The sequence below is a fragment of the Ranitomeya variabilis genome, chromosome 2 (genome assembly GCF_051348905.1).
Source record: "Ranitomeya variabilis isolate aRanVar5 chromosome 2, aRanVar5.hap1, whole genome shotgun sequence".
NCBI classification, from domain to species: Eukaryota; Metazoa; Chordata; class Amphibia; order Anura; family Dendrobatidae; genus Ranitomeya; species Ranitomeya variabilis.
In genome coordinates this window covers 339,344,904-339,366,989 of record NC_135233.1, presented here as the reverse complement: position 1 = coordinate 339,366,989, position 22,086 = coordinate 339,344,904, and the positions used below count along the sequence as shown (strand labels likewise).

The following is a 22,086-nucleotide window of genomic DNA, read 5'->3' as shown; positions in this document are numbered from 1 at the left end:
TGTGTTCGTTACTCGAGATTTCAGATCATGCTCGGGTGTTCCCCAAGTATCTTGGGCATGCTTGTAGATTATGTTTGTGTCCCCACAGCTGCATGATTTGCGGCTGCTAGACAACCTGAAAACATGCAGGGATTGTCTGTTTGTTAGGGAATCACCACATGTATTCAGGCTGTCTAGCAGCCACAAACCATGCAGCTGCGGGGACTCAAACATAAGATACGAGAATGCCCAAGATACTCGGAGACCACCCGAGCATGCTCAGAAAACTCGAGTAATGAGCACACTCGCTCATCACTAATCAGTATATTTTTACTTGATGAGAATGCACTACAATAAATGTCCTGGTGAACATATAGTGCAATCCGCCAGCAGATTAGGAAAGCAATAGCAGTTTGATTTATTGGAAAATAATTGATATAAGCTATGATTTATTAATTTTAATCCCTATTCATTCTAACATTAGATGCAAATGATCCTGAAAAGTAATTCAAATTGTCAAAACTGCTTAGGACCGTTCATAGGACTACTAAGTATAGGACAAGCAGGGATGTACTGTGATTGAATAGGTCACCAGTTAAAGGGAACCTATCATGTAAAAAAAAGGCTACTAACCTGCAGATATGGGGTTATCGGCAGGTTATTAGTGTTCTGACAGCATGAGGCCGCCGCACTGAAAGCTCTGCTGCTGGGAGGAAATTATCTTTATTCCTCTTGGCAGCTTCGGGCTTTCAGTCATGGAGTGCAGCCGGCATGGTTTCAGTCACCGCTCAGTGAATAGTGAGCAGTGGATATAACCATGCATTGTCTTACAACTGACTCAGTATTAGTGCCGGCTGTCAATCAATGCCAGGGTGCGGTTAAAGCTGACGCTGTCCGTGCACTGAGAGGTGACTGAACTCACTCCTGCTACGCCTCTATGACTGAAAGCCTGAGAATACCAGAAGGAATGAAGTTCATTTCTTCAGTGTGATGGTCTCATGTTATCAGAATACTATTAATCTGCCTATAACCCCATTTCTGGAGGTTAATAGCGTTTTTTACATGGTAGGTTTTCTTTAGCTTAATTTTTGTTTCTTATAAAGGTACACATCTGTTTCACTTCTGTTTCCCTCAATGCTTTGCCCATCTATTGCTTTAAGGGTTTTTCCTACTAACAAAGTACATTTTAATTAATTGATCTTAGGAAAATAAGTTTCACAATTGAATGTGTTAAAAAATGTTCCTGTGCTGAGATAATCTTATAAGTGTGCCCCTCGTGTATGTGTCCGAAAACTGCAGGAAGACAGTCAGTTATACCTCAGGTTCTGGTCATGGGCAGAAGCAAAATAGTATACATACATTTCTGCAGGGGTATGCAGCTGATTCTTTCTGTGAGGTAAAATGAGTTTTTAAAAAGGCAAAGGAAATGTTTTTCCTTGCAGAAACCACCATCTGTGATCCCATGCTGCCATGTCTGTATTCTCGCTTTTGCTTCCTCCACTGCCCAGGAGCTGTGGTATGTTCCTGTACGGAGAGACACAGCCATTACACAGTACACAGCAGGGACACATTTATAAGATTATCTCAGCACAGGAACATTTTTATAACACGTCCAGTTGTAGAACTTATTTTTATTCAAAGATCAATTGATTACAGTGTACTTTGTTCATGGGGGCAACTCCTTTAAAGATGGGTGACAAGTTCACTTTAACTGTCATTGTATTTTTTCTAGCTTTCATGATGGGATATGATTTTCTACCATCAGTAGAAGTAGTTATAACACACCGATTTAAGTAATTGGATTTGCTTGAGAAGACATTACCCATCACAAGGGTCCTTGTTGTCAAGAATTTATCTTCTCAGCTGGAACTGTCTGAATTTAGTTTAGGTGAAAATCCACATTTCTATGAATTTAGGTCTTTAAATTATCAGTTTAATAATATTTTACTGGCTGTAAAATAAGTTTTGGAATAATATATTTTATAGAGGCAAAAAAAAAAAAAACTATACAGTGGTTATTGAAATATCACTTATGGGTGTAATACCTTGAAATGCATTCTTAATTAAAAATTCAACTTCCCGTTAACAATTTTCCATGTTTTTGTACAGTATGTGTGTATTATATTTTTTTTATTTACTGTGGATATGAAAATAGATATGGATTTTTTTAAGAATTAACATTAATTTAACTCAACATTGTTTGTCTAAACATTAATAGCCTGTTGATAATTGATGATCATAAAACCTCATCACTTGACATGTTTATTAAGACACATCAGTTCTGATGAATGAAAATAAACTCTTTGACTAAGCATAGCAGTATGTATGGATCAGACTTTATACTTGTAAGCCTAAAGGAATGTTCACACTGGTCTTTTTACATCATTTTGTGAGCAGGTCCACAAAAAGAAATGGTGGAAAAAGCTCTAGAAGAATGGTCCTAATAATTTATATGGAAAAACAACTTGCTGTTCATATGTTCAGAATTTTGAATATTTAAAGGGAACCTGTCACCAGGTTTGGCCAATATGAGATGTGGCCACCGCCTTTTAGGGCCTGTATACAGCATTCTATATTGCTGTACATAAGCCCCCAACCCAATCTGTAAGAGAAGAAAAATAACTTTTATTATACTCACCTCCAGGCGGTCCGGTTCACGGGGTGTCACACTTCTTTGTCTGGTTCCTCCCATCTTCTTGCGATGCCATCCTCCTTCTTTGAGTGACAACTCAGGTGCTCAAAAGATGGCTGGGACATACTGGGCTATCAGTATTTTGAAAGGGATAGTCCAGCCACCCAATCAGGGACTGGATTGTGTTGCCTATCCTTATGCTAATTAAGAATATTCAGCTGCCTCCTTAGGGGCTATCCCCATCCTAAATTAGGAGTACCTTGCAGGCCAATCAGGCAGGGGGTCTTGCTGGGCTTCCTACAGGTGTCACCTTTTTGTGTTACTGCATGGCTATTTAGCTGGCTGTAAATGGTCAGCGCTTGTCAGTTGTAGCTCTGCTCGGTGGTGTCCATGCCTTTTGCTTTTGTGTTCTGCTGTTCTGATCATTTGCTGCCTTACCGTGAACTTTGCCTTTTGACTATTTGTTTGCCTATTCCCTTTGTCTCCATCTGCTGTCGTTTCGGACTTCTGATTTCAGACTGTGACCTGTTTTCTCTCTTGTACTGCCCATCTAACTTTTATGTACAGTCTTGGTATTTGACCCTTGACTTCTTGACTCCCCTGCCTCATGGCTTGTACATGAGAAGTGACGATAGCCAGTGTCACAGACATCCAGAGAACGCCAATAAAAGGATGACTATATAAAAGCTAAAATGGGCTCAAAAATAATTAAAAAAGAGTGCTCAGGAACTGACAAACAATGTTTAAAAAACTCCAGGGAAAAGAAGTGATTTCTGAAGTGTCTTCCACGTGAAAAATGAACATGTTTTACAGCTAAAAAAAGATGTATTGTGAAAATGCTCTTAGTGGTCCCAGTGGTCAGACATTCATTAGGACCTCCCACTGGACTCCTAAGTATAGGACAAGCATGGTGGAATGTGAATGAATACAGTTTTTGCAGATCTGCTCATCTCTAGTAAGAACCCTATTTATTCCATACCATTTTAGAACCATTTTTTTAACCATTCTAAATTTATTAAAGGAATTGTTTAGTCTAAGAAGAAAAGTCTGCCATCACTTTATGACTGCAGACTGCTAAATCATAACAAGGGGGATGGGCACACTGTCATGATCCTGCTTTAAGCTATGAGTGAGTAGGAATTCCATACCCGAAGTCACATGCTGACTAGTCTCTTCCAGCTTCTCTCTATTCTTCTCTATAGAGGGAAACAAGATTAAACTATTTGGCTTGACAGAAAACATGCAAATCATATACATGTGGTCATGTGATAGACCACTTGCAGGGATCATACAGGGGAATCATGACAGTGTATGCATTACATTCTGTAGTTTATTGACTGCATACTCTTCCTTTTAGACCGGACAACCCATTTAATTACTGTCATTTTCATTAATCCCATGATTTCAGCTTTATAAATTGCAGATTAAATAATTTTCATTCTAAATTTTGATTGATTTGATCGGCTTACGTTTTTGTGCAAACTCATCTATCATTTAAGAAATTTTCCCACAAAGTTACTGTCATTAAATCACTTATGCTTTAAAGATTCAAGGAGTTCTCTTGAAGTCATTAAATATGACAGGGGGTAAAGCCAGTATAACAGAGCTTGTGCAATAATTCTACCTGTCATCTATTTATTTATAAGAAAGTGATTTATTAGCTGGAACTTGGGGTGGGTGTATATTCTGCACTAGTGAGACAGATTAATGCTGCGCTAAGCTACTTTGCTTCCATAAAAAAGAAAGCGTTGATAAAGTAATAACGATGTAGTGGCAATAGAATATTCTGAATAAAAAATATTCTGAAAAAATATACTAAGAAATGGAAGAATTTTGAAGCTCTATATAATTTTGCAGATCAAACAGAAGGGTGTTGGCAAGTACTCATGTATGTGATCAGGTTTTAGATTGCCATATGGACTATCACATACACTTTTTTCCTCCAAAAATTTGGAGGAAAATGGGAGGTCTTATAGTACGGCTGTATCTGCTGTGACTTTGGATGAGGAGGTGGGGGAGCGGCATCGGCGGAGCAGCGGGTCACGATAGGCAGGAGCCGGCTGCTGCAGCTTACTCCTGTGCCGCTGCAAAAGAGAAATAAATATTCACTGCTCTCCACACCCCCTGTCTAATTGGGGAAGCCAGCTGTCAATCAGCTTGATGCAGTAGACCTGGTAAGAGAAACTTCTGCTCTGTTGACAGGGAGCAGCTGAATCTCTGGAAGGAGTGGTCAACGACCAATGCTGGGTACAACAGACAGGTAGTTGCCTCTTTTAGTAACTACATGCCTTTTCTTTTAAAATCCTGGCTATCTCCTTAAATTAGCCTGTTGAAGGGAACCTGTCACCCCCCCAGGCGTTTGTAACTAAAAGAGCCACCTTGTGCAGCACTAATGCTGCATTCGGACAACGTGGCTCTTTTAGTTATGCTCCCTGCACACGCTGAAATAAACACTTATAAAATGTGCCCCCTCATACCGTGAAATCGCCAGGGAGGCGGGTCTTTCCCCCCTAATTAGACACAGCACAGCCGTCATTCATACCCCCTTGGCGCCAGGCACCGCCTCCTCAGCATTGTTTGAAACTGTCCCGGAGCCTGCGCTGTTATGTTATCCCTTGGGCATGCGCAGTTAGCGCTGCCCGTCTTCTGACATCATTTGATGTCAGGCTGACTGCGCCTGTGCGGCCGCTCTGCCCGAGATCCCGCCCCGTAGTGTCTTCTGATTTATTCACACTGCGGGGCTGGGATTCATGGGCATGCGCAGTGCATATCTTCGCCTCTCACTCATCTCCCTCCGCCTTCTTCAGACTGTGCGGCATCAGCTGATCCCTAATCGCATGCCACGGAGATGAAGGATCAGCTGATGCCAAGTATATACGGTAACAAAAGCACCTGCAAAGGCTTCCTAAGCATTTTAAAAGATCCCTTAGTCTATTTTAGTAGGCTCCACAATCATGACGAAGACTGCTGACTTGAAGGCAGTCATTGACTCACTCCAGAAGGAGGGTAAGCCACAAAAAGTCATTGCTAAAGAAACTGGCTGTTCACAGAGTGCTGTATCCAGCATATTACTGGAAAGTTGAGTTGAAGAAAAAAGTGTGGTAGATGAAGGTGCACAAGCAACCAGGATAACCACAGCCTTGAAACGATTGTTATGAAAAGGCCATTCAAAAATGTTGGGGAGATTTACAAGGAGTGGACTGCTGCTGGAGTAATTGCTGCTGGAGTAATCTGCTGACAACCTTTTTGGAGATGGAAATTTCATTATCCAGCAGGACTTGCGCTAGCAGTGAATATTCATTTTTCTTATAGCTATGATGCAGTGACCCCTGTTGCAGCTAGAGGGTGCTGTGTGTGCACCTCAGGATATGCATGGAGGTGTATCTGTGGTTATAATGGTTATAATGAGATAGTGACTGGCAGGATTGTAAATGGCCGGTATGTGTCGCAGAGGGAGTCTGGTCTGTAAGCCTGAAGTAATGTTGTTGTTCTGGGACCTGTAGTCCCACAAGTGTTTGTATAGTTGTGAAGGGAGGCTTACTGGGATAGTTTGAGAGCTGGGTGGGTTGAACTAGTCACACACACCTCTCATCTATGGGAGTGGTTACAACTACATAATGTGACCATGGTTTGGTCACATGGTCAGTAGTCTCTGCAATGGAGTCTGTAATGGTCTCTGTGCTCTCTGTAATTGAGAGTGTGTAGATCCTGGACAGCTTGTGTGTTGGGAGGTCCTGTGGGTGGACCGGATCCCTGAACAGCGCACTGAGAAACTTGTGTGTTGGACGGTCCCAGGTGGGGACGGATGTCCTGAACAGCACATGCAGCAGCCTGTGTTGGAAGTCCTGGGAGTAGGACTTCCTGAATAGCATAACCCGTGTTGGATGTCTTGGGAGTAGGACTTCCAGAAGAGCACATGGGAAGGAGTGTATGCAGAGTCTGCAACGGCACTGCATTGGGGGAGCTACAGCCCGTCTGAGGATCGGAACTAACTGATGTGTGCCTGCCAGGCAAGTTGGTGATCCCAGTTCAGCAGTTTCCCTGGAGGAGAGAGGATTGACAGGAGGTCAGCATGTGGAGCAGGAGCTACAGAAAGGTAATAACCGGGAAGGGGGCAATCATAGTGGCAGAGAAGTATCTGCCAGTGGAACAGACTGCTTGTGCTTGTTGTGTTCCATGGACATTGATGTACTGTTCGGCGTACGGCCACCCATGGTAATTGGATGAAGTGAGAGGTCCAGCATGTTTAGTGTCTGTGAGTTAAAGCCGTATATGAAATATCTAAGTTAAAGCTGCAACTTAATGTCACCTTTGTGCCTTTTGTGTTCTATGAAGTTTATAATGAACTGTGCATAACCTGGTTTATGACTGCATAATAAACCGCATGGACTGTTTTTGTGAGAAAAACGTGCCTGTGTGACAGAGTACTGTTGCTAAGCGCATGTCCCCCAACACATGCAGTAAGCGCTATCTCACATAGTGCACAGCTGCAGCTGCGACTTCCAGCACACATCCTACACACCTTCCCTGCGCACCCTCCCTGCATCTCATTCCGGCCGGAGCCAGCAGCTCTTCTGGCCGAGCGATCACGTGTCCCCCGCTCATTAAGGTAATGGCATAGAGTGAATATTCATTACCTTAATGAGCAGTGACACGTGATTGCTTAGGAAGGGTACAGATAGTTGGTCCAGTAGGGAGTTTGTGCACCCTATATCTTTGTCAGCAGCCATACGTGTTTTAGATCGTGTATGTGGTATAGAGTGTTTTATCTAAAAGAAGTAAATGTTAAGTTTTATTGTGTCATTTACTCTATTTGAAATAGTGTCTTTTTCTGCGGTGATTATACTCAGGTCAGCTTATACTCAAGTATATATGGTAACTTTTTGATGATATTCTAATTTAGTGAGAAGCACTTATATTTAACGTTATGTCTTTTGAAGATCATTTCATCTTCAACTTGCTTAACTGTTCACAATAACAGTAATTTCGACCCGGGGTGCCCAAACATTTACATGCTACAGTATTTTGTTTTCTACCTTTGTTTTCTATTTGCTACTTAATAAATAATAAATGTATTTATAATCACCCATCTTAAATAAAGATAAATTATATCATATATGCTATGTGTGGTTATTTGTATACAGAAGCTAAAATAAATTAAAGAAACATAATATAAGTAAAAGTGATGTAAATGGAGAGACTATGAGGGTCACAAATTACTATCGTGAAACGACACAATCTATCAACAGCTCCTAAATTGGCATCATGTTATGTATTCCTCCACTGCGGTGTTTTAAAACCAGTCTCTTGCAATTGATTAAAATGCATGTAAGAGATAGCCAGAGACCACATTGAAACATGCTGTAATTATTTTTCCTTTAATCCTGATGATTACTTAACCCTTGGTTTATGTGTCCCTTTCTCTACCTAAAATGCGGGTGAGGAGATATACCCACAGGTAAGCCTTCAAAATAATGTACTGTGAGTTCCAGAAGGAATGAAATAGTGAAAATAAAGCTAAAGTATTTGTTAAATTATTTTAGTGATGTAAATTTTGAGAGGTTGGGAAGTGATGGTCTGTGAGTAATATTTTAAGCACATCCTAAACTGCGTGAATGTTGATTACTTCCTCTCCGTTATGCCGTCGATATATCTTTATAAGTATTGCTTTAAGCACTATTCATACGCCTGGAAATCATTCAAATGCTACTTAATTCAGACAGGAGGTAATTCAGCAGAAAATGCCAGCTGCATATTAATAACTCACACTGGACACATTGTTAAAGTCCTTTTGGCTTAAAGGACCGGCAATGAATTGCCCAAGCAGAGAGTTTAAGATTGAGCAGGTCTGCAATTGGGTGAGGAATCTGTAAGTAGTACACATACTAGAAAGTGTCACGGGTAGTGTTGAGCATTCCGATACCGCAAGTATCGGGTATCGGCCGATACTTGCGGTATCGGAATTCCGATACCGGTATTCCGATACTTGCCGCGTATCGGATACCGGAATCGGAAGTTCCCAGATTCAAAATGCACAAATTCATCCAATGAGAATGATTCCAAGTGTGGGCACATCCTGTTCAGCATGGAGGGCATGAAACTACTGGCAAGGCTGTGATTGGCTGCTGAAATGATGTCATGATGCAGTTTAAAAGTCGCTGGCGCCATTTTGCGATCACTCTGCTGTGAATTCAGTTAGTGACAGGACGCTGTTTGCTGACTGAGGGCCAGTTTAGAGATAGCGATTTGCTTCTTTGTGCTTTCCAAAGGCTAATTTAGCAACCGCTGTGTTCACCTACTATTCACCTTGCTTTTGCCTTGTAGCGCTGTTTTCACAGCGATCTGCAAGGTCTGTGTGTGTGTGTGTGTGTGTGTGTGTGAGTGCAGCCCACTCTCTAGTCTGAGTGCAGCCACATAGGCCATCCATAGCTGGTTGTATTCAGTTCAGGGAGGGTGGTTCATTGCCTCATACTGTTCTTTTTTTTTTTTTTTTCCAAGTAGTGTAGTCTGCTGCTAATTTTTAACAAAAAATCCTATTAGTGTCTTTCCACCCGTCTCCAGCTAATTTGTGGAAAAACACTACATAGGATAACGTAGAGGAGGGTTTTTGGGCCTTGCAGCGCCGTTTACGGCTGTCTGCATGGTCTCCGTGTGACTGCAGCTCGCCCTGTAGTCTGTGAGCAGCCATAGCCTGGTTGTCTCCAGCTCAGGGTTGTTCAATGCGTCATACCGCAAAATCAATTTTCATTTTGTTTTAAGTAGTGCAGGCTGCTGCACATTTTTTCAAAAAATTCCTATTAGTGTCTTTCCACCCGTCTCCAGCTAATTTGTGAAAAAACACTACATAGGATAACGTAGAGGAGGGTTTTTGGGCCTTGCAGCGCCGTTTACGGCTGTCTGCACGGTCTCCGTGTGACTGCAGCTCGCCCTGTAGTCTGTGAGCAGCCATAGCCTGGTTGTCTCCAGCTCAGGGTTCTTCACTGCGTCATACCGCAAAATCAATTTTCATTTTGTTTTAAGTAGTGCAGGCTGCTGCACATTTTTTCAAAAAATTCCTATTAGTGTCTTTCCACCCGTCTCCAGCTAACTTGTGGAAAAACACTACATAGGATAACGTAGAGGAGGGTTTTTGGGCCTTGCAGCGCCGTTTACGTCTGTCTGCACGGTCTCCGTGTGACTGCAGCTCTATCTGTTGTCAGTTCAGCCCCCAAAAAATAAATAAATAATAAAGTTCACCAAACACACCAGTGACACCACTTTACATTTGTGTAGGCCACATTAGCTCATATTAAAGTCTAGTCCACACTTTAGAAAATTAGTGTTTCTTATACCTGTTAGGAGGAGTTGTTCAGGAATAAGCACACAAATCCGTTAGTACTTTTCTGCTTATCTTTATCAGTCAACCAAGATGAAGAAGGCAGTGAGTAAGGCACGTGGGCGTGGGCGTGGGCGCGGAGCAGGGAGGGGACGTGGGGATTCTGTGCCTGCTGCGGGCACCGGTGACTCATCAGCACCCACTTTCACAAGGGAACAGTCATACATGCGCAGCTTTGTCGCAGAGCGCCGTACACCACTGCTGCGTGAAGAACAAATTGAAGCCGTTGTCGGATGGATGGCAGCTAATGCATCAACTTCAATTAGTGCCACATCCTCTCAGACACAGAGCACTGGAGAGCAGCCATCTGTCTCTTCACCACCTGCCAAATTGCCCAGGAAGACAGAGAGCCCAGGACAGGAGCCGTCTCTACTTCTGTTCTCTGAATCTCTTGGCTTGGAAACAGGGGGCCAGCCAAGCAGCATTGGAGAAATGGAAGAAGAGGCAGGGTGCAGTGATGCCCAACAGCTTTTTCTCTCTGAGTCTGAAGAGGCGGGTGGGCCAGTGGCTCCGGTCACCACATCGCAGGCCGCATCAGCTGATGATGACACTCAGGTGCCACTTACTGGTGCGTGCTCTGCTGCTGAGACTACCCAGGAGGAGCAGTTGGGGGCAGAGGGTAGTGTAGATGATGAGGTCCTTGACCCATCTTGGCGTGAGGGACAGGAAGGTGGTGGGAGCAGCTCTGAGGAAGAGATTCCCCGTACGGCCCAAAGAGGGAGAGGGAGGGGGAAGACTGCGGATCCTGCAGCCTCCGCTTTGGCAGCCGTTAGGAGCATGTCTCTTCCAAAAGCCAAAAAGGGCGCTCCCAAGACTTGCAGTGCCTGGTCCTTTTTTGACACAGTTGCAGCTGACATTTGCTATGTCAAATGCAAGGTGTGTCATCACAAAGTCAAAAGAGGTCGAAATGTCAGCAACCTCAATACCTCCAACATGTGGAAACATGTGCGCACCAGGCACCCGGCGGAGTTAGAAAAACACACTGAAGAGCTAGGCCAACCAACAGCGGCAGCTACCACCTCTTCAGCTCGTGTTGCCTCTTCCTCCAGCTCACACGCAGCTGGTTCGGCTTCCTCCCAGGATCGCCGTGGAAGAACCTCTGGCCCTGTTGTCCAGAGACCCGCTGTAATTCCACCTGCAGCACCACTTTCCCAGTCATCCACACACTCCCAGCCCAGTCTACAGCCATCGGTAGTACAGGCATGGGAGAAAAGGCGGCCTTTCTCGTCAAACCACCCACGAGCACAGGCTCTGACTGCAGGCATTGCCAAACTTCTGTCACTGGAAATGCTGTCATTCAGGCTGGTGGAGACTGACAGCTTCCGTGACTTGATGTCATTGGCAGTCCCACAGTACAATGTGCCCAGCCGCTTTTACTTCAGCAGGCAAGCCGTCCCTGCCCTGCACAAGCATGTGGAGGGACACATAAAACACGCGCTACTGAACGCCGTCAGTAGCAAGGTCCACCTCACCACCGATGTGTGGACCAGTCAACATGGACAGGGGCGATACCTTTCCCTCACTGCCCATTGGGTTAATGTCGTTGAGCCGGGTACAGACCGTGCGAGTGGCGCAGGACGTGTCCTGCCCACTCCAAGGATTGCAGGAATCCATTCTGTACGCATTGACTCCTCCTCCTACACCAGTTCCTCAGAATCATCGCTGCAGGAGCCGTCACAGTCCACCTCCACATGGACCCGTGATGAACGTGTACCTGTTACGACCGACATGAGCACAGCAGTGGCCAAACGTCAACAGGCCGTCTTGAAATTAATTTATTTGGGGAATCGAAGCCACACAGCGCAGGAGCTCTGGAATGCCATCAAGCAGGAGAGCGATGTGTGGTTTGTGCCAGCGAATCTCCAGCCAGGCATGGTAGTGTGTGATAATGGCCGAAATCTGGTGGCAGCTCTGGGCCTCGGCAACCTCACTCACATCCCATGTCTGGCACATGTGCTCAATTTGGTCGTGCAGAGTTTTCTGAGGGACTATCCGGATCTTGATGCACTGCTGCACAAGGTCCGCCTAGAGTGTGCTCACTTGCGGCGTTCCAGCACGGCAAAAGCGCGCATTGCGGCTCTGCAGCGCCGACACCGCCTGCCGGAACATCGCATCATATGTGACCTACCTACCAGGTGGAATTCCACTTTACATATGTTGGAGCGGTTGTGTGAGCAGCAGCAAGCTGTAATGGAGTACCAGCTGCTTCAGGCGCAAAGAAGTCGCAGTCAGCGCCGTACAGACTTCACAACCACAGAGTGGGCCACTATGAATGACGTCTGCCAGGTTTTGCGTCCCTTTGATTATTCCACGCGGATGGCGAGTGCAGATGATGCACTAGTCAGCATGACTGTCCCCCTTATCTGCCTGCTTGAAAAATCACTGCAAGCGCTAAGGGATGATGTTGTGGAAGAGGTGGAGGATGAGGATTCACCATTTCCATCATCTTCTGGACAGTCAGCGCCACGTGGTTCCTCACAAACGCATAGGCAGGGGACAGTTTGTGAGGAGGATGAGGAGGAGTCAATGGAGGAGGAAGACATCCGTCCAGAGGAGGGAGTTACACAATTGTCCAGTACTCAGTGTGTACAGCGAGGGTGGGGTGATGACGAGCGGGCAGAGATCACGCCTCCAGCAGGGGACAGCGTTTCTTGGGCAGTTGGCAGTCTGCAGCACATGGTGGATTACATGCTGCAGTGCCTGAGAAACGACCGCCGCATCGCCCACATTCTCAACTTGTCTGATTATTGGGTGTTCACCCTCCTCGATCCTCGCTACCGGGACAACGTAGAAAGCCTCATCACACCGTTGAACCGGGAGCGAAAAATGCGGGAGTACCAAGACACACTGGTCAATTCCATCATCTTCTCCATTCCAACTGAGAGAAGTGCTGCTAGTGCATTCCAAAGCAGCTCAGTGCGTCCAGGCAGTGGTGGAGGCTCTGCACAAAGAGGGAGCAGAAGCTGTGCCTCTGCCCAAGGCAAGACCAGTATGGCCCAACTGTGGCACAGTTTTCTGTGCCCGCCACAAAAGTCTACACCATCACAGACGGCTCCAGTCAGCAGGAGGCAACGGTTCCGTCAGATGGTGACAGACTACATGTCTTGCCCTCTTGCTGTACTCCCAGACGGCTCTTCCCCTTTCAAGTTTTGGGTCTCAAAGATGGATACATGGCCAGAGCTAAGCCAGTATGCATTGGAGGTGCTGTCTTGCCCTGCGGCCAGTGTATTATCGGAACGTGTCTTTAGTGCTGCAGGTGGTGTACTAACTGACCGTCGCATGTGACTATCCTCCGATAATGTTGACCGGCTTACTTTCCTGAAAATGAACAAGGCCTGGATCTCGCAGGAATTTGCCACTCCTCTTCCTGATTAAATAATTAGGTGACTGTCTACAGTATCCAGGTCTCCTGTTGTGTTCATCTTTCTACCACCTGAACTGTAATTCCTGGGCTCCAACACCGCCAGTTGAGGCTCAGAAGTGCCGTCTGCACAGTCAAAACATACGACCCAGTGTTATTGGGTTTCAGTAACGTCAGCTGATCCCCAGCTGTGTAGCCGGCAATGTGTCCTGCGACCGCCACGCTGACACAACAACTGAAATGTAAGGGAACCTGTCCCCCCCCCCAAGGCGTTTGTTACTGAAAGAGCCACCTTGTACAGCAGTAATGCTGCACAAGGAAAAGGTAGCTATTTTTGTTTAGCTCCTTGCACACGCAGAACTTAACACTTATAAAATGTGTCCACTGATACCGTAAAACCGTCCCGGAGGTGGGACTTTCCTTCGTAATATGACGCAGCACAGCCGTCATTCCTACCCCCTTGGCGCCGTGCCCCGGCTCCTCAGCTGTTATGATTTTCCCAATGGCAGGGAAATCAAAATAACAACGGACTAGCTCTCGGGTGATGGGAACTAAAGTGACTGTGACCTGAACCTGACACGACACTGGAAGTAGCCGGGGAGTGTTTCCTACGATGCCCTAGACACCACGCGCCAGCCGGAGATCTAACTACCCCTATCAGAGGAATATACAGGCCTGCCTTACCTCCAGAGATGAACCCCAAAAGAAGATAGCAGTCCCCCACAGATATTGACGGTGAGTCAAGAGGAAAAGACATACGTAGGATGAACAGCAGATTTAGCACAGTGAGGTCCGCTTACTAGATAGCAGAAGTACAGGAAAGAGTCACTTCACGGTCAACTTCAAAACACTACTCAAAAACACCATCCTGAAATTACTTTAAAACTCCAGTGACAACTCATGCCACTGGAGTGGCAATTCCAGTCCACGAGAGCTTCCAGCTACAGAGAGTCACATTGCAAATAGCTGGACAAAAATAGCATAAACTAGAAACAAAATTCAACTCAGCTGAACAGGATCTTGAGGCAGGAGAATGCAACAGAATGCTACTGATACATTGTTGGCCGGCATCAGACCAGCAGCCAAGCAGCCTTAAATAGGAAACTCCCCTAATGGGTGTCAACAGGTGATCAAGGATAGAAGAAGGCAAATAAGTGGCACTACCATAAAGCACCACCGGGGGAGCCCACAAACAGAATTCACAACAGTACCCCCCCTTAAGGAGGGGGCACCGAACCCTCACCAGAACCACCAGGGCGATCTGGATGAGCAGTATGAAATGCACGAACCAAATCAGGAGCATGAACATCAGATGCTGTCACCCAAGAATTATCCTCCTGACCATAGCCCTTCCACTTAACCAGATACTGAAGTTTCCGTCTGGAAACACGGGAGTCCAAGATCTTTTCTACCACATACTCCAACTCACCCTCAACCAGCACAGGAGCAGGAGGATCAGCAGACGGAACAACCGGCACCTCATACCTCCGCAACAATGACCGATGAAAAACATTATGAATAGTAAAAGATGCTGGGAGGTCCAAACGAAAGGACACAGGATTGAGAACCTCCAGAATCCTATAAGGGCCGATAAACCGAGGCTTAAACTTAGGAGACGAGACCTTCATAGGAACAAATCGAGAAGACAACCAAACCAGGTCCCCAACACAAAGACGAGGACCGACACGCCGATGACGATTAGTGAACTGTTGAGTCTTCTCCTGGGACAACTTCAGATTGTCCACAACCTGTCCCCAAATCTGATGCATTCTATCAACCACAGCATCTACTCCAGGACAATCCGAAGACTCCAATTGACCGGACGAAAAGCGAGGGTGAAACCCTGAATTACAAAAAAATGGAGAAACCAAAGTGGCAGAACTGGCCCGATTGTTAAGGGCAAACTCTGCCAATGGCAAAAAATCAAGCCAATCGTCCTGATCAACGGACACAAAACACCTCAAGTAAGTCTCCAAGGTCTGATTAGTACGCTCAGTCTGGCCATTAGTCTGAGGATGGAATGCAGACGAAAAAGACAAGTCGATGCCCATCCTGGCACAGAACGCCCGCCAAAATCTAGACACAAACTGAGTACCCCTGTCAGACACTATATTCTCAGGAATACCATGCAAACGCACAACATTCTGAAAAAATAGAGGGACCAGCTCAGAGGAGGAGGGCAATTTGGGCAAAGGTACCAAGTGAACCATCTTGGAAAAACGGTCACACACCACCCAGATGACGGACATCCTACGAGAAACAGGAAGGTCAGAAATAAAGTCCATAGAGATGTGCATCCAAGGCCTCTTAGGAATAGGCAAGGGCAACAACAACCCGCTGGCCCGGGAACAGCAGGGCTTAGCCCGAGCACAAACATCACAAGACTGCACAAAAATACGTACATCTCGAGACAAGGAAGGCCACCAGAAGGACCTAGACACCAGATCCCTGGTGCCAAAAATTCCAGGATGACCTGCCAACGCGGAAGAGTGAACCTCCGAAATAACTCTACTGGTCCAGTCATCAGGGACAAACAGTCTACCAGGCGGACAGCGATCAGGCCTATCCACCTGAAACTCCTGCAAAGAGCGCCGCAGGTCTGGGGAGACAGCTGACAATATCACCCCATCCTTCAGGATGCCAGTAGGTTCAGAATCACCAGGCGAGTCAGGCTCAAAACTCCTAGAGAGGGCATCCGCCCTCACATTCTTAGACCCAGGCAGATATGAAACCACAAAGTTAAATCGAGAGAAAAACAACGACCAGCGCGCCTGTCTAGGATTCAGACGCCTGGCTGACTCAAGATAAATTAGATTTTTGTGGTCAGTCAAGACCACCACCTGGTGTCTAGCACCCTCAAGCCAATGACGCCACTCCTCAAATGCCCACTTCATGGCCAAGAGCTCCCGATTTCCAACATCATAATTTCGCTCAGCGGGCGAAAACTTTCGAGAGAAAAACGCACATGGTCTCATCACTGAGCAGTCAGGACCTTTCTGCGACAAAACTGCACCTGCTCCGATCTCGGAAGCATCTACTTCAACCTGGAACGGGAGCGAAACATCAGGCTGGTGCAACACAGGAGCAGAAGAAAAGCGGCGCTTAAGCTCCCGAAAGGCCTCCACAGCCGCAGAGGACCAATTAGCAACATCAGCACCCTTCTTGGTCAAATCAGTCAAAGGTTTAGCAATGGCAGAAAAACCCGCTATGAATCGGCGATAGAAATTAGCAAATCCCAAGAATTTCTGAAGACTCTTTAGAGAAGTAGGTTGTACCCAATCACAAATAGCCTGAACCTTAACAGGGTCCATCTCCATAGATGAAGGGGAAAAAATATATCCCAAAAAGGAAATTCTCTGAACCCCAAAAATACACTTTGAGCCCTTCACAAATAGAGAATTAGCTCGTAAAACCTGAAAAACTCTCCTGACCTGTTGAACATGAGATTCCCAGTCCTCCGAAAAAATCAAAATATCATCCAAATACACAATCATAAATTTATCCAGATATTCACGGAAAATATCGTGCATAAAGGACTGAAAAACGGAAGGGGCATTCGCGAGACCGAAAGGCATTACCAAATACTCAAAATGGCCTTCAGGCGTATTAAATGCGGTCTTCCACTCATCCCCCTGCTTAATCCGCACCAAATTATACGCACCACGTAGATCGATCTTAGTGAACCACTTCGCCCCCTTTATGCGAGCAAAAAGATCAGTAAGTAAAGGTAACGGGTACTGGTATTTAACTGTAATCTTATTCAGAAGTCGATAGTCGATACAAGGTCTCAATGAACCATCCTTTTTACCCACAAAGAAAAACCCTGCCCCCAGTGGAGACAAAGAGGGGCGAATATGACCCTTTTCCAAAGATTCTCTGATATACTCCCACATAGCAGTATGTTCAGGTACAGACAAATTAAACAAGCGACCCTTAGGAAATTTACTACCGGGAATCAACTCAATAGCGCAGTCACACTCTCTGTGAGGGGGGAGAGAATCAGTTTTAGGCTCCTGAAAGACATCATAAAAATCTGACAGAAATGCTGGGATCTCAGAGGGAGTAGATGAAGAAATGGGAACCAAAGGTGCATCCCCATGAATCCCCTGACATCCCCAGCTCAGCACAGACATTGATCTCCAGTCCAAGACTGGATTATGAATTTGTAACCATGGTAATCCAAGTACTAATACGTCATGTAGATTATATAACACAAGGAAACGAATAATCTCCTGATGGTCTGGGGAAAGATGCATAGTCACTTGTGTCCAATATTGTGGTTTATTGCTAGCCAAAGGTGTAGAATCAATACCCTTTAAGGGAATAGAAACCTCCAGAGGCTCTAAATCAAACCCACAACGCTTGGCAAAGGACCAATCCATGAGACTCAGAGCGGCGCCAGAATCCACATAAGCATCCACAGTAACAGATGATAAAGTACAAATCAATGTCACGGACAAAAGAAATTTAGACTGCAAGGTACCCATAGAAAAAGATTTATCAACCTTTTTATCAACCTTCTTTATGCGTTTAGAGCATGCTGATATAACATGAGCTGGATCTCCACAATAGAAGCACAACCCATTTTTGCACCTGTAATTGTGTCGTTCGCCTCTAGACAATACACTATCGCATTGCATATGCTCTGGTGCCTTTTCAGAGGTCACCGCCAAATGATGCACAGGTTTTTGCTCAGAAGATACCGCCATATGGTGCACAGGTTTTTGCTCAGAAGATACCGCCATATGGTGCACAGGTTTTTGCTCAAAAGATACCGCCATATGGTGCACAGATTTTTGCTCAGAAGATACCGCCATATGGTGCACAGATTTGCGCTCCCGTAAACGCCGATCAATCTGGATAGCCAATTTCATGGCATCATTCAGACCTGTAGGCACAGGGAACCCCACCATGACATCCTTCACGGCATCAGAGAGACCTTCTCTGAAATTAGCTGCTAGAGCGCACTCATTCCATTTAGTAAGCACCGACCATTTACGAAATTTTTGGCAGTATATCTCAGCTTCATCTTGCCCTTGGGAAAGAGCTATCAAGGCTTTCTCAGCCAAAATCTCTAAATTAGGTTCTTCATAAAGCAACCCCAAAGCCAGAAAAAACGCATCTACATTTAATAACGCAGGATCCCCTGGCGACAATGCAAATGCCCAACTTTGTGGGTCACCCCGCAATAGAGAAATAACAATTTTAACCTGTTGCGCAGGATCACCAGCAGAGTGAGATTTCAGAGACAAAAACAATTTACAATTCTCTCTGAAATTCAAAAAACGGGATCTGTCTCCGGTAAAAAATTCAGGCATAGGGATCTTAGGTTCAGACATTGGAGCAAGTATAACAAAATCTTGTAAGTTCTGGACCTTTGTAGCCAGGTTATTCAGACCTGCAACCAAACTCTGTGGATCCATGATTCAAACAGGTGTAACCAAAGCCATTCAGAGATTAAGAGGAGAGGAAAAAAAAAAGGCTGAAGACTGCAGTTTAAGCAAGGAGTACAAATAAGCACTAAGGTGCACTTTCCAAACACAGAAGGGAAAAAAAAACCTTTTCATATCCTTTCCTGCTTTAGTGCATAGTTTTAACACATGTGGGCCGGCCAAACTGTTATGATTTTCCCAATGGCAGGGAAATCAAAATAACAACGGACTAGCTCTCGGGTGATGGGAACTAAAGTGACCGTGACCTGAACCTGACACGACACTGGAAGTAGCCGGGGAGTGTTTCCTACGATGCCCTAGACACCACGCGCCAGCCGGAGATCTAACTACCCCTATCAGAGGAATATACAGGCCTGCCTTACCTCCAGAGATGAACCCCAAAAGGAGATAGCAGCCCCCCACAGATATTGACGGTGAGTCAAGAGGAAAAGACATACGTAGGATGAACAGCAGATTTAGCACAGTGAGGTCCGCTTACTAGATAGCAGAAGTACAGGAAAGAGTCACTTCACGGTCAACTTCAAAACACTACTCAAAAACACCATCCTGAAATTACTTTAAAACTCCAGTGACAACTCATGCCACTGGAGTGGCAATTCCAGTCCACGAGAGCTTCCAGCTACAGAGAGTCACATTGCAAATAGCTGGACAAAAATAGCATAAACTAGAAACAAAATTCAACTCAGCTGAACAGGATCTTGAGGCAGGAGAATGCAACAGAATGCTACTGATACATTGTTGGCCGGCATCAGACCAGCAGCCAAGCAGCCTTAAATAGGAAACTCCCCTAATGGGTGTCAACAGGTGATCAAGGATAGAAGAAGGCAAATAAGTGGCACTACCATAAAGCACCACCGGGGGAGCCCACAAACAGAATTCACAACACTCAGCGTTGTTTGATTCCGTCCCGGAGCCTGCGCTGTTAAGTTATCCCTTGGCCAGGCACACTTAGCGCTGCCCGTCTTCTGACATCATTTGGTGTCAGGATGGCTGCGCCTGTGCGGCCGCGCTGGCCGAGAGCCCGCCTCGCAGTGTCTTCTGATTTAATCCCACTGGGGGCCTGAGATCCATGGACATGCGCAGTGCATATCTGAACCTCCACCTCTCACTCATCTACCTACGGCTTCTTCAGACTGTGCGGTGTCAGCTGGTCCCTAATAGCATGCCACGGCCGTGACACCACACAGTCTTAAGAAGCCGTAGGGAGGGGAGTGAGAGGCGAGGATATGCACTGCGCATGGCCACGGATCTCAGGCCCGCGGTGGGATTAAATCAGAAGACACTGTGAGGCGGGCTCTCGGCCAGCGCGGCCGCACAGGCGCAGCCAGCCTGACACCAAATGATGTCAGAAGATGGGCAGCGCTAAGTGTGCCTGGCCAAGGGATAACATAACAGCGCAGGCTCCGGGACGGAATCAAACAACGCTGAGGAGCCGGGGCACGGCGCCAAGGGGGTAGGAATGACGGCTGTGCTGCGTCATATTACGAAGGAAAGTCCCACCTCCGGGACGGTCACACGGTATCAGGGGACACATTTTATAAGTGTTTAGTTCTGTGTTTGCAAAGAGCATCATGAAAAGAGCCACCTTTTCCTTTTGCATCTTTTTTGCTGCACAAGCTGGCTCTTTCAGCTACAAACGCCTTGGGGGGGGGGGTTAAAGGTTCCCTTTCGACTTTCTCCAATCAGGCTTCGGCCTACATTGTGTTCCTCTGCTTCTCCTCCTGTCCCTGGGCTCCAACACCGCTAGTTGTTGCCTGGTAGTGCTGTACGCACAGTCAACAGTCCCTCCTCTGTTATTGGGGTTCAGTAACGTCAGCTGTTCCCCTGCTGTGTGTGTGGCAATCCCTCCCATCTCCTCCACCTCCACCTCCCCCTCCTGTCCCTGGGCTCCAACACCGCTAGTTGCCGTCCAGTAGTGCTGTACGCACAGTCAAGAGTCCCTCCTGTTATTGGGGTTCAGTAACGTCAGCTGTTCCCCTGCTGTGTGTGTGGCAATCCCTCCTATCTCCTCCACCTCCACCTCCCCCTCCTGTCCCTGGGCTCCAACACCGCTAGTTGTTGTCCAGTAGTGCTGTACGCACAGTCAACAGTCCCTCCTCTGTTATTGGGGTTCAGTAATGTCTGCTGTTCCCCAGCTGTGTGTGTGGCAATCCCTCCTATCTCCTACACCTCCACCTCCCCCTCCTGTCCCTGGGCTCCAACACCGCTAGTTGCCGTCCAGTAGTGCTGTACGCACAGTCAACAGTCCCTCCTCTGTTATTGGGGTTCAGTAACGTCTGCTGTTCCCCAGCTGTGTGTGTGGCAATCCCTCCTATCTCCTCCACCTCCTCCTCCTCCACCTGTCCCTGGGCTCCAACACCGCTAGTTGCCGTCCAGTAGTGCTGTACGCACAGTCAACAGTCCCTCCTCTGTTATTGGGGTTCAGTAACGTCTGCTGTTCCCCAGCTGTGTGTGTGGCAATCCCTCCTATCTCCTCCACCTCCACCTCCCCCTCCTGTCCCTGGGCTCCAACACTGCTAGTTGCCGTCCAGTAGTGCTGTACGCACAGTCAACAGTCCCTCCTCTGTTATTGGGGTTCAGTAACGTCAGCTGTTCCCCTGCTGTGTGTGTGGCAATCCCTCCTATCTCCTCCACCTCCACCTCCCCCTCCTGTCCCTGGGCTCCAACACCCCTAGTTGCCGTCCAGTAGTGCTGTACGCACAGTCAACAGTCCCTCCTCTGTTATTGGGGTTCAGTAACGTCAGCTGTTCCCGTGCTGTGTGTGTGGCAATCCCTCCTATCTCCTCCACCTCCACCTCCCCCTCCTGTCCCTGGGCTCCAACACCGCTAGTTGCCGTCCAGTAGTGCTGTACGCACAGTCAACAGTCCCTCCTCTGTTATTGGGGTTCAGTAACGTCAGCTGTTCCCCTGCTGTGTGTGTGGCAATCCCTCCTATCTCCTCCACCTCCACCTCCCCCTCCTGTCCCTGGGCTCCAACACCGCTAGTTGCCGTCCAGTAGTGCTGTACGCACAGTCAACAGTCCCTCCTCTGTTATTGGGGTTCAGTAACGTCTGCTGTTCCCCTGCTGTGTGTGTGGCAATCCCTCCTATCTCCTCCACCTCCTCCTCCTCCACCTGTCCCTGGGCTCCAACACCGCTAGTTGCCGTCCAGTAGTGCTCTACGCACAGTCAACAGTCCCTCCTCTGTTATTGGGGTTCAGTAACGTCTGCTGTTCCCCAGCTGTGTGTGTGGCAATCCCTCCTATCTCCTCCACCTCCACCTCCCCCTCCTGTCCCTGGGCTCCAA

General features: G+C 46.7%; 1 protein-coding gene across 6 annotated transcripts in view; it reads left to right on the top strand.

The window, feature by feature from the left end:
- Nucleotides 1-22,086, top strand: part of HTR2C (5-hydroxytryptamine receptor 2C) — a 720,745-nt gene that overhangs the window by 579,934 nt on the left and 118,725 nt on the right. The window lies entirely within an intron of this gene.